Below are 12946 nucleotides of genomic sequence, written 5' to 3'. Positions count from 1 at the left end.
GTATACTGCAGTATTTATCCAGTAGTAGAAGGCAGTATACTGCAGTATTTATCCAGTAGTAGAAGGCAGTATACTGCAGTATTTATCCAGTAGTAGAAGGCAGTATACTGCAGTATTTATCCAGTAGTAGAAGGCAGTATACTGCAGTATTTATCCAGTAGTAGAAGGCAGTATACTGCAGTATTTATCCAGTAGTAGAAGGCAGTATACTGCAGTATTTATCCAGTAGTAGAAGGCAGTATACTGCAGTATTTATCCAGTAGTAGAAGGCAGTATACTGCAGTATTTATCCAGTAGTAGAAGGCAGTATACTGCAGTATTTATCCAGTAGTAGAAGGCATACTGTATACTGCAGTATTTATCCAGTAGTAGAAGGCAGTATACTGCAGTATTTATCCAGTAGTAGAAGGCAGTATACTGCAGTATTTATCCAGTAGTAGAAGGCAGTATACTGCAGTATTTATCCAGTAGTAGAAGACAGTATACTGCAGTATTTATCCAGTAGTAGAAGGCAGTATACTGCAGTATTTATCCAGTAGTAGAAGGCAGTATACTGCAGTATTTATCCAGTAGTAGAAGACAGTATACTGCAGTATTTATCCAGTAGTAGAAGGCAGTATACTGCAGTATTTATCCAGTAGTAGAAGGCAGTATACTGCAGTATTTATCCATAGAAGATACCCGGTATGAGACAGATGGAGGATTTATAGGAGTAGCTTGGACAGGGGAATTATGGGTAAAAACAGTAGGAGTAGCTTTCCCATAAATAATGAGGCTGTCTGCTTGTGTACACCAGTACACACACACACACACACACACACACACAGACACACACACACACACACACACACACACATACACACACACACACAGAGACACACACACACACACACACACACACACACACACACACACACACACACACACACACACACACACACACACACACACACACACACACACAGACACACACACACACACACACACACACACACACACACAGACACACACACACACACACACACACACACACACACACACACACACACACACACACACACACACACACAGACACAGACACAGACACAGACACACACACAGAGAGACACACACAGACACACATACATACATGGTACAGTAACTACCTGTCACACTGACAGAGGATTGACTTGGACAGGGGAATTATGGGTAAAAACAGTACCAGTGCCACGTCACCATGCAGCAGCCTAAAATCCTCAGAGAGCGAGAGATGCTTGATTGCCAAGAGGGGCTCATATTCACTGATTCACAGATGAGGCATATTTAAATTATTCTTCTTCCCCAAAAAACACATCTCAGCTTCCACCTGCTGTCACCCGGCAACACTCTGACAACACTCGGCAACGCAATTAGAATCCTATGAAAGACGTCCCAATTTCCTCTTCTTTCTCTCGTTCTTCTCTCTCTTTTCCCCTCATCCCTCTCTCTTTTCCCTTCATCTCCCTCTCTCTTCCACTCATCCCTCTCTCTTTTCCCTTCACCGCTCTCATCTCTCTCTTCTCTTTCTCTTTTCACCTCATCTCTCATCCTTTTCCCCTCCTCTCTCTCCCCTTTCCCCTCCTCTCTCTCCCCTTTCCCCTCTTTTCTCCCCTTTTTCCCCTCCCTCTCTTTTTTTCCCCTCATCTCCCCCCTTTCCCCTCCCTCTCTCCCCTCCCCTCCCCTCTCCCCCTCCCCTCCTCTCTTTTCCCCTCTTTTCCCCCTTTCCCATCCTCTCTCTCCCCTTTCTCCCTCCTCTCTTCCCCTTCCCCCCTCCTCTCTCATCTCTCCCCTTCCCCTCCTCTCTTTCCCTTTTCCCCTCTTTTCTCCCCTTTCCCATCCTCTCTCTTTCCCCTTTCTCCTCCTCTCTCTCCCTTTTCCCCTCCTCTCTCCTTTCCCCTCCTCTCTCTCCCCTTTCCCCCTCCTCCTCCCCTCTCCTCTCTTTCCCCTCCCCTCCCTTTCCCTCCCCTCTCTCCCCTTTCCCCTCCTCTCTCTCCCCTTTCCCCACCTCTCCTCCCTTTCCCCCCTCCTCCCTCCCCCCCTCCCACTCTCTCCCCTTTCCCTCCTCTTTCCCCTCCCCTCCTTCCCCCTCCTCTCTCCCCTTTCCCCTCCTCTCCCCTTTCCCCTCTCTCCCTTTCCCTCCTCTCTCCCCTTTCCCCTCCTCTCTCCCCTTTCCCCTCCTCTCTCTCCCTTTCCCCCTCTCTCTCCTTTTCCCCTCCTTCTCCCCTTTCCCCTCCTCTCTCTCCCTTTCCCCTCCTCTCTCCCTTTCCCCTCCTCTCCCCCTTTTCCCCTCTCTCCCCTTTCCCCTCCTCTCTCTCCCTTTTCCCTCCTCTCTCTCTCCTTTCCCCTCCTCTCTCCCCTTTTCCCCTTGCTCTCCCCTTTCCCCTCCCCTCTCTCCCCTTTCCCCTCCTCTCTCTCTCTTTTTCCCCTCTTTTCTCCCTTTTCCATCCTCTCTCTCCCCTTTCTCCTCCTCTCTCCCCCCCTTTCCCCTCCTCTCTCTCTCTCCTTTCCCCTCCTCTCTCTCATTTCCCCTCCTCTCTCTCCTTTCCCCTCCTCCCTCTCCCCTTTCCCCTCCTCTCTCTCCTTTTCCCCTCCTCTCTCTCCCTTTTCCCCTCCTCTCTACCTTTTCCCCTCCTCTCTCTCCCTTTTCCCCTCCTCTCTCTCCCTTTCCCTCCTCCTCTCTCCTTTTCCCCTCCTCTCTCCCCTTTCCCCTCCCTCTCTCTCCCTTTTCCCCTCCCCCTCCTCTCTCTCCATTTTCCCCTCCTCTCTCCCTTTTCCCCTCCTCTCTCTCCCTTTCCCCTCCTCTCTACCTTTCCCCTCCTCTCTCTCCCTTTTCCCCTCCTCTCTCCCTTTTCCCCTCCTCTCTCTCCTTTTCCCCTCCTCTCTCCCCTTTTCTCCTCCTCTCTCCCTTTTCCCCTCCTCTCTCCCTTTTCCCCTCCTCTCTCTCCCAATTCCCCTCATCTCTCTCCCTTTTCCAATCCTCTCTCTCACTTTTCACCTCCTCTCTCTCCCTTTCCCCCTCCTCTCTCCCTTTTCCCCTCCTCTCTCTCCCTTTTCCCCTCCTCTCTCCTTTTCCCCTCCTCTCTCTCCCTTTTCCCCTCCTCTCTCTCCCTTTTCCCCTCCTCTCTCTCCCTTTTCCCCCCTCTCTCTCTCCTTTTCCCCCTCCTCTTCTCCCTTTTTCCCCTCCTCTCTCCCTTTTCCCCTCCTCTCTCTTTTCCCCTCCTCTCTCTCCTTTTCCCCTCTCTCTGGGACCTTTTCCCCTCCTCTTCTCCCTTTTCCCCTCCTCTCTCCCTTTTCCCCTCCTCTCTCTCCCTTTTCTCCTCCTCTCTCCCTTTTCCGCTCCTCTCTCTCCCTTTCCCCTCCTCTCTGTCCCTTTTCCCCTCCTCTCTCTCTCCTTTTCTGTATTCCCAGGCTGGTTAGAGAGCAGTTCAGGATGCGTTGTGTGTTTGGGGTGTATTCACACCGAATTAAATAGAACAGAATTAGAGGATCTCAGTGGGTTTTGAGGAGATCCACCATGTTCTCTGTATCTCAAAGAAACAGTCATTTAATCTCTCATTATGGTCTGAGTAGGTGGGACAACACAACTTCTGAATGATGAGTCTCATTATGGTCTGAGTAGGTGGGACAACACAACTTCTGAATGATGAGTCTCATTATGGTCTGAGTAGGTGGGACAACACAGCTTCTGAATGATGAGTCTCATTATGGTCTGAGTAGGTGGGACAACACAACTTCTGAATGATGAGTCTCATTATGGTCTGAGTAGGTGGGACAACACAGCTTCTGAATGATGAGTCTCATTATGGTCTGAGTAGGTGGGACAACACAACTTCTGAATGATGAGTCTCATTATGGTCTGAGTAGGTGGGACAACACAACTTCTGAATGATGAGTCTCATTATGGTCTGAGTAGGTGGGACAACACAGCTTCTGAATGATGAGTCTCATTATGGTCTGAGTAGGTGGGACAACACAACTTCTGAATGATGAGTCTCATTATGGTCTGAGTAGGTGGGACAACACAACTTCTGAATGATGAGTCTCATTATGGTCTGAGTAGGTGGGACAACACAGCTTCTGAATGATGAGTCTCATTATGGTCTGAGTAGGTGGGACAACACAACTTCTGAATGATGAGTCTCATTATGGTCTGAGTAGGTGGGACAACACAGCTTCTGAATGATGAGTCTCATTATGGTCTGAGTAGGTGGGACAACACAGCTTCTGAATGATGAGTCTCATTATGGTCTGAGTAGGTGGGACAACACAGCTTCTGAATGATGAGTCTCATTATGGTCTGAGTAGGTGGGACAACACAACTTCTGAATGATGAGTCTCATTATGGTCTGAGTAGGTGGGACAACACAACTTCTGAATGATGAGTCTCATTATGGTCTGAATAGGTGGGACAACACAACTTCTGAATGATGAGTCTCATTATGGTCTGAGTAGGTGGGACAACACAGCTTCTGAATGATGAGTCTCATTATGGTCTGAGTAGGTGGGACAACACAGCTTCTGAATGATGAGTCTCATTATGGTCTGAGTAGGTGGGACAACACAGCTTCTGAATGATGAGTCTCATTATGGTCTGAGTAGGTGGGACAACACAGCTTCTGAATGATGAGTCTCATTATGGTCTGAGTAGGTGGGACAACACAACTTCTGAATGATGAGTCTCATTATGGTCTGAGTAGGTGGGACAACACAACTTCTGAATGATGAGTCTCATTATGGTCTGAGTAGGTGGGACAACACAACTTCTGAATGATGAGTCTCATTATGGTCTGAGTAGGTGGGACAACACAACTTCTGAATGATGAGTCTCATTATGGTCTGAGTAGGTGGGACAACACAACTTCTGAATGATGAGTCTCATTATGGTCTGAGTAGGTGGGACAACACAACTTCTGAATGATGAGTCTCATTATGGTCTGAGTAGGTGGGACAACACAGCTTCTGAATGATGAGTCTCATTATGGTCTGAGTAGGTGGGACAATAAAGTTTTATTCAAACAGACAAACAGACAGGAACATTAAATACATGTTCACGATTGTAAAAGTAACGTTATGCTAATGAAGAGACTGATCCAACCTATTTTTAGTCAGCTGATTTGTGTCTTGTATTCTGATGGACTCTATAGGCAAACACTCAATGCTCATAATAAGATCTACCCTTTTCCATAAAATTCACCTGCTCTTCAGACCTCAATATGGAAGCCGTGTAAAGCTTCCCCGTTGAAAGCTTAGTCAAAGACTGCGGCATATCTGCAAACAGTGCTTTGAAAGGTCTCCGCTGATTGCTTTCGGTGAGGCTGTGTTCATACTAAGACTCTGCTAACACCGCCACTTAGACTCAGGAAGCTGTGTTTTAATGACACAACATTGGAGAACTGTAACTCAGGAAGCTGTGTTGTAAGGACACAACATTGGAGAACTAAACTCAGGAAGCTGTGTTGTAAGGGCACAACATTGGAGAACTGTAACTCAGGAATCTGTGTTGTAAGGACACAACATTGGAGAACTAAACTCAGGAAGCTGTGTTGTAAGGACACAACATTGGAGAACTAAACTCAGGAAGCTGTGTTGTAAGGGCACAACATTGGAGAACTGTAACTCAGGAAGCTGTGTTGTAAGGATACAACATTGGAGAACTAAACTCAGGAAGCTGTGTTGTAAGGACACAACATTGGAGAACTAAACTCAGGAAGCTGTGTTGTAAGGACACAACATTGGAGAACTAAACTCAGGAAGCTGTGTTGTAAGGACACAACATTGGAGAACTAAACTCAGGAAGCTGTGTTGTAAGGACACAACATTGGAGAACTAAACTCGGGAAGCTGTGTTGTAAGGACACAACATTGGAGAACTGTAATGTAAACATAACATTGGAGAACTCTACTGTGTAAAACATTGGACCTCTACTAGGCCTCCTGTTATCCACTCTCCTGGCCTCCTCTCCTCTCCTCTCTCCTCTCCTCTCCTCTCCTCTCTCTCTCCTCTCCTCTCCCCTCTCTCCCCTCCCCTCTCTCTCCCCTCTCTCCTCTCCTCTCCCTCCTCCCCTCCCCTCCTCTCCCTCCCCTCTCTCCTCTCCCTCTCCTCCTCTCCTCCCTCCCTCTCTCCTCTCCCTCCCCCCCTCTCTCCCCCCTCCCTCTCCCCTCTCCTCTCCCCTCCCCTCCCTCCCTCCCCCCTCCCTCCCCCTCCCCCTCCCCTCCTCCCTCTCCTCTCCTCTCCTCCCTCTCCTCTCCCCATCCCCTCTCCTCTCCTCTCCTCTCCTCTCCTCTCCTCTCCCTCTCCTCTCCTCTCCTCTCCTCTCCTCTCCTCTCTTCCCATCCTCACCTCTTCCCTCCACTCCACTCCCCTCCTCTCCTCTTGTGTATGGGTATCGTCTAGTGTCCATAAAATAGTAATTCTAACCCTGCAGTACGATAAATAAAATACTCCTGACGTGAGTTGTTATGTTTTATTCTTTAGCGTTATTGAAAGTGGAAGAGAGTAGCAGCGGGAAGATGGGAAGATGTATAATAAGAATAATTTATATGAGAACATCTATAACATGGCCTCTTTACAACCAGGAAGTAGTGAATAGATATGGGAACATCTATAGCATGGCCTCTTTACAACCAGGAAGTAGTGAATAGATATGGGAACATCTATAGCATGGCTTCTTTACAACCAGGAAGTAGTGTAGAGATATGGGAACATCTATAGCATGGCCTCTTTACAACCAGGAAGTAGTGTAGAGATATGGGAACATCTATAGCATGGCCTCTTTACAATCAGGAAGTAGTGAAGAGATATGGGAACATCTATAGCATGGCCTCTTCACAATCAGGAAGTAGTGAATAGATATGGGACCATCTATAGCATGGCCTCTTTACAACCAGGAAGTAGTGTAGAGATATGGGAACATCTATAGCATGGCCTCTTTACAACCAGGAAGTAGTGAATAGATATGGGAACATCTATAGCATGGCCTCTTTACAACCAGGAAGTAGTGAATAGATATGGGAACATCTATAGCATGGCTTCTTTACAACCAGGAAGTAGTGTAGAGATATGGGAACATCTATAGCATGGCCTCTTTACAACCAGGAAGTAGTGTAGAGATATGGGAACATCTATAGCATGGCTTCTTTACAACCAGGAAGTAGTGAATAGATATGGGAACATCTATAGCATGGCCTCTTTACAACCAGGAAGTAGTGTAGAGATAAGGGAACATCTATAGCATGGCTTCTTTACAACCAGGAAGTAGTGTAGAGATATGGGAACATCTATAGCATGGCTTCTTTACAACCAGGAAGTAGTGAATAGATATGGGAACATCTATAGCATGGCCTCTTTACAACCAGGAAGTAGTGTAGAGATAAGGGAACATCTATAGCATGGCTTCTTTACAACCAGGAAGTAGTGTAGAGATAAGGGAACATCTATAGCATGGCCTCTTTACAACCAGGAAGTAGTGAATAGATATGGGAACATCTATAACATGGCTTCTTTACAACCAGGAAGTAGTGAATAGATATGGGAACATCTATAGCATGGCTTCTTTACAACCAGGAAGTAGTGAATAGATATGGGAACATCTATAGCATGGCTTCTTTACAACCAGGAAGTAGTGTAGAGATATGGGAACATCTATAGCATGGCCTCTTTACAATCAGGAAGTAGTGTAGAGATATGGGAACGTCTATAGCATGGCCTCTTTACAATCAGGAAGTAGTGAAGAGATATGGGAACATCTATAGCATGGCTTCTTTACAACCAGGAAGTAGTGTAGAGATAAGGGAACATCTATAGCATGGCTTCTTTACAACCAGGAAGTAGTGTAGAGATAAGGGAACATCTATAGCATGGCCTCTTTACAACCAGGAAGTAGTGAATAGATATGGGAACATCTATAACATGGCTTCTTTACAACCAGGAAGTAGTGAATAGATATGGGAACATCTATAGCATGGCTTCTTTACAACCAGGAAGTAGTGTAGAGATATGGGAACATCTATAGCATGGCTTCTTTACAACCAGGAAGTAGTGTAGAGATATGGGAACATCTATAGCATGGCCTTTTTACAATCAGGAAGTAGTGTATAGATATTACTCCTGATATATGTACGGCTGCACACCTCTCAACCAGGGCTGGAATGGCTGATTCGTCACAGTACAGTGACAGCATATACGTTTTTAAAAGAACAATAGTCCAGATTGTGCTGTAAACAGTTCATCAAACAGACACATTTCTATAGACCTAGCGGCCCGTGGACGAGTGTTTGTAACGGTCTTCTTCCTCCTCTGACGAAGAGTAGTAGGAAGGATCGGAGGACCAATGCGCAGCGTGGAATGTGTTCATGATCCTTTTAATAGAACACTGAAAAATACAAAAATAACAACGTGAAATAACAACAACAAAAAGACGAAACAGTTCTGTGTGGAACACACAGACACAGAAAATAATCACCCACAACTCAAAGGTGAAAACAGGCTGCCTAAGTACGGTTCTCAATCAGGGACAACGATTGACAGCTGCCTCTGATTGAGAACCATACCAGGCCAAGACATAGAAATACAACACATAGAAAAAAAATACAACACCAGGCCGAACACAGAAAATAAAAAATCATAGAAAAAAGGACATAGACTGCCCACCCCAACTCACGCCCTCTGACCACACTAAAACAACGACATCACAAAGGAACACTAAAACAACGACTTCACAAAGGAACACTAAAACAACGACTTCACAAAGGAACACTAAAACAACGACATCACAAAGGAACACTAAAACAACCACATCACAAAGGAACACTAAAACAATGACATCACAAAGGAACACTAAAACAACGACATCACAAAGGAACACTAAAACAACGACATCACAAAGGAAGTAAAGGTCAGAACGTGACAGTATGATTCCGCAGGTTAACGGATGTGAATGCAATGCTATGAAGAGGAGACGGCTAATGCTTTACAGCACCTCGCTGTTGAAGTGGCAGGTGGAGTGTGTTTATCCTGACACTACAGCGTAGCCATATGGTATATTTCACAGGTGTTATTAGTGGAAGGACTTATAGACACAGACGATATCCGTGCTCATTTTTTATTTTTTATTTTTTTTTACCTTTATTTAACTAGGCAAGTCAGTTAAGAACAAATTCTTATTTTCAATGACGGCCTAGAAACAGTGGGTCATCTGCCTGTATTAGGATACAGAACATTTTTGGGCGGAAAATATCTACCTACACTAGAAAACATGTGAACTGAGCATTGCCCTTTGACCCCCACGGCAACTTTACCCACCAGACATGTTCAGACATGTTCTCTCCTGTGTTTCCAATAACATTCAACATCACCATTAAATAGATTTGAATCAAATTCTATTCAATTTCCTAATTGATACAGTAGTGTGCAGTAAGTACCATTTATTCTCTGAAAGACAGTGTGGAGTCCGTAAGCAGAGTTAGAGAGTGAAAACACCTTTCACTGCAGAAACATCATGGGATGAGTCAGACTGTGATGCACCCAGTATAGTACGAGTATTGTATCAGTGTCTATGAGGCAGCCAGTATAGTATGAGTATTGTATCAGTGTCTATGAGGCAGCCAGTATAGTATGAGTATTGTATCAGTGTCTGTGATGCAGACTGGCTCATCTATAGACTGACTGTCTGAGTAGATCGTCTGTCTGTCTCTGACTGTTCGCTGGAGGCGAACAGGGAACGGACAGGCAGGATTCCCAGCCTGTATCTGTAACTCTGAAACCAGCAGGACCAAATGCATTCCCAAACACTCTCCTATCTCTCATCTGTATTCCACACACCAGAGCTCCGAGCAGGTGGGGGCAGGGGGTGGGGGGGGCAAGCCTGGCACTGCCAAGTTCAAACTCTCTTTTTTTTGATGTTACTCCAACATCCAACATCCAACAATATATTAATATTTAATTTTATTTAAAAAAAAACTTGTTCATCAATTATTCACCTTCAGCGTTCTGATTTTAAACCACTTTTCTGGGGGATCTGTCTTGGGTTAACGAGAAAGCACACCCAGTGATGGACTTGATGCCTAGCTGAGACCTAATCTTCCACACAGACAGTTTAGCGGAGGACACGCACACACACACACACACACACACACACACACACACACACACCACAGGGTGCCCTCAGGAATTCATGAATGTTTAATTAGCACATCACGACTACAGATCAATTCAATCCTGGATAAACGGCCTCACGCTCCTTCCTTCAGTCACACCAGTGTCCGTGTGACAGGTGTATTTTATATCAGTGAAAATGTATTTACAATATTCTTTGATGACAGGGTTGTCTTCCAATGTTTCCTGTTGAAAGTCATATGGTCACATAGCAAACGCATGGTCACATAGCAACTGTTTGGTCACATAGCAACCATATGGTCACATAGCAACCATATGGTCACATAGCAACCATATGGCCACATAGCAACCTATGGCCACATAGCAACCTTCATCTGAGCATATTAGCCAGAGTAAACTGTTTTCATACTGCTAACTGAAATTATTGAGCTAAACAAATGGGGAAAACTCCAACCTAATGAATAATTTCTCCAAAAAGCCTGGAGCTCTTCCTGTAGCAGACAAGACACTACTACTTGAGGGCCACAGCGTAGCAAACACACTTTTTAATCAAGCTACAAAAAACATGTTTGGGATTTCTTTAAGCTTTAACAATGTCAGATGTTGTCCCTCTTATCCGACATGGGAGACCTAGTGATGACGGCTGATGATGGACACTCTGAAGCATCTTTAATGATGGACACTGAAGCCTGTATCTTTAATGATGGACACTCTGAAGCATCTTTAATGATGGACACTCTGAAGTCTGTATCTTTAATGATGGACACTCTGAAGCATCTTTAATGATGGACACTGAAGCCTGTATCTTTAATGATGGACACTCTGAAGCGTCTTTAATGATGGACACTGAAGCCTGTATCTTTAATGATGGACACTCTGAAGCGTCTTTAATGATGGACACTCTGAAGCGTCTTTAATGATGGACACTCTGAAGCATCTTTAATGATGGACACTCATCTTTAATGATGGACACTCTGAAGCATCTTTAATGATGGACACTGAAGCATCTCTTTAATGATGGACACTCTGAAGCATCTTTAATGATGGACACTCTGAAGCATCTTTAATGATGGACACTCATCTTTAATGATGGACATCTTTTAATGATGGACACTCTGAAGCATCTTTAATGATGGACACTCTGAAGTCTGCATCTTTAATGATGGACACTGAAGCCTGTATCTTTAATGATGGACACTGAAGCCTGTATCTTTAATGATGGACACTGAAGCCTGTATCTTTAATGATGGACACTGAAGCCTGTATCTTTAATGATGGACACTCTGAAGCGTCTTTAATGATGGACACTGAAGCCTGTATCTTTAATGATGGACACTCTGAAGCATCTTTAATGATGGACACTCTGAAGCATCTTTAACCACATCAGATGTTTTCTCTTAATGATGGACACTGATGAGACACTAGTCTTTAATGATGGACACTGAAGCATCTTTAATGATGGACACTCTGAAGCATCTTTAATGATGGACACTGAAGTCTGTTCTTTTTAATGATGGACACTCTGAAGCATCTTTAATGATGGACACTGAAGCATCTTTAATGATGGACACTGAAGCATCTTTAATGATGGACTTTAATGATGGACACTGAGCATCTCTGTGGATCTTTTTAATGATGGACACTGAAGCCTCTTTAATGATGGACACTGATCTTTAATGATGGACACTCTGAAGCATCTTTAATGATGGACACTGAAGCATCTTTAATGATGGACACTGAAGCATCTTTAATGATGGACACTGAAGCCTGTATCTTTAATGATGGACACTCTGAAGCGTCTTTAATGATGGACACTCTGAAGCATCTTTAATGATGGACACTCTGAAGCATCTTTAATGATGGACACTGAAGCCTGTATCTTTAATGATGGACACTCTGAAGCGTCTTTAATGATGGACACTCTGAAGCGTCTTTAATGATGGACACTCTGAAGCATCTTTAATGATGGACACTGAAGCATCTTTAATGATGGACACTCTGAAGCATCTTTAATGATGGACACTCTGAAGCATCTTTTAACCACATAAACAACATATTCTTTCCTCCCTTAACAATACTTAGTTGACTTTAATTATTCTACTTTCCAACAGATGAAACAGGAAACACCTTCTGGACCTTTACATTTATTTATTTTTGCATCTTCCGTCTCTTTCTCCCTTGATAAATGATTTACAAAGACAATGTGAAGGGGAACAGAGTGACAGGAACAATGATGACGGGTGTGTTTTCTCTAGTGGGATGTGGGATTGTTATGTTGAGTTAGTGATTACAACACAGTAAAGGGGAGTGGAGGGAAACAGAGATCAAACAGGGAGGGGGGCGGGGCCTGTCAACAACATCATGCTTGAAGGGCCATGCACCTCCTCTTCCTATTTCCCCTCTACCAGCAGCACCACAGTACTACCACCATTCAGCCCTAGCTGTCTCAATAAAGGCTGTGTGTGTGTGCGTGTGTGTGTGTGTGTCTGTGTGTGTCTGTCTGTCTGTCTGTCTGTCTGTGTGTGTGTGTGTGTGTGTGTGTGTGTGTGTGTGTGTGTGTGTGTGTGTGTGTGTGTGTGTGTGTCTGTGTGTGTGTGTGTGTGTGTGTGTGTGTGTGTGTGTGTGTGTGTGTGTGTGTCTGTGTGTCTGTGTGTGTGTGTCTGTCTGTCTGTGTGTGTGTGTCTGTGTGTGTGTCTGTGTGTGTGTGTGTGTGTGTGTGTGTGTGTGTGTGTGTGTGTGTGTGTGTGTGTGTGTGTCTGTGTGTGTGTGTGTGTGTGTGTGTGTGTGTGTGTGTGTGTGTGTGTGTGTGTGTGTG

The sequence above is a fragment of the Oncorhynchus tshawytscha genome, unplaced genomic scaffold (genome assembly GCF_018296145.1).
Source record: "Oncorhynchus tshawytscha isolate Ot180627B unplaced genomic scaffold, Otsh_v2.0 Un_contig_178_pilon_pilon, whole genome shotgun sequence".
NCBI classification, from domain to species: Eukaryota; Metazoa; Chordata; class Actinopteri; order Salmoniformes; family Salmonidae; genus Oncorhynchus; species Oncorhynchus tshawytscha.
The sequence above is the reverse complement of the archived record's forward strand: the minus strand, read 5'-3'. Positions refer to the sequence as shown.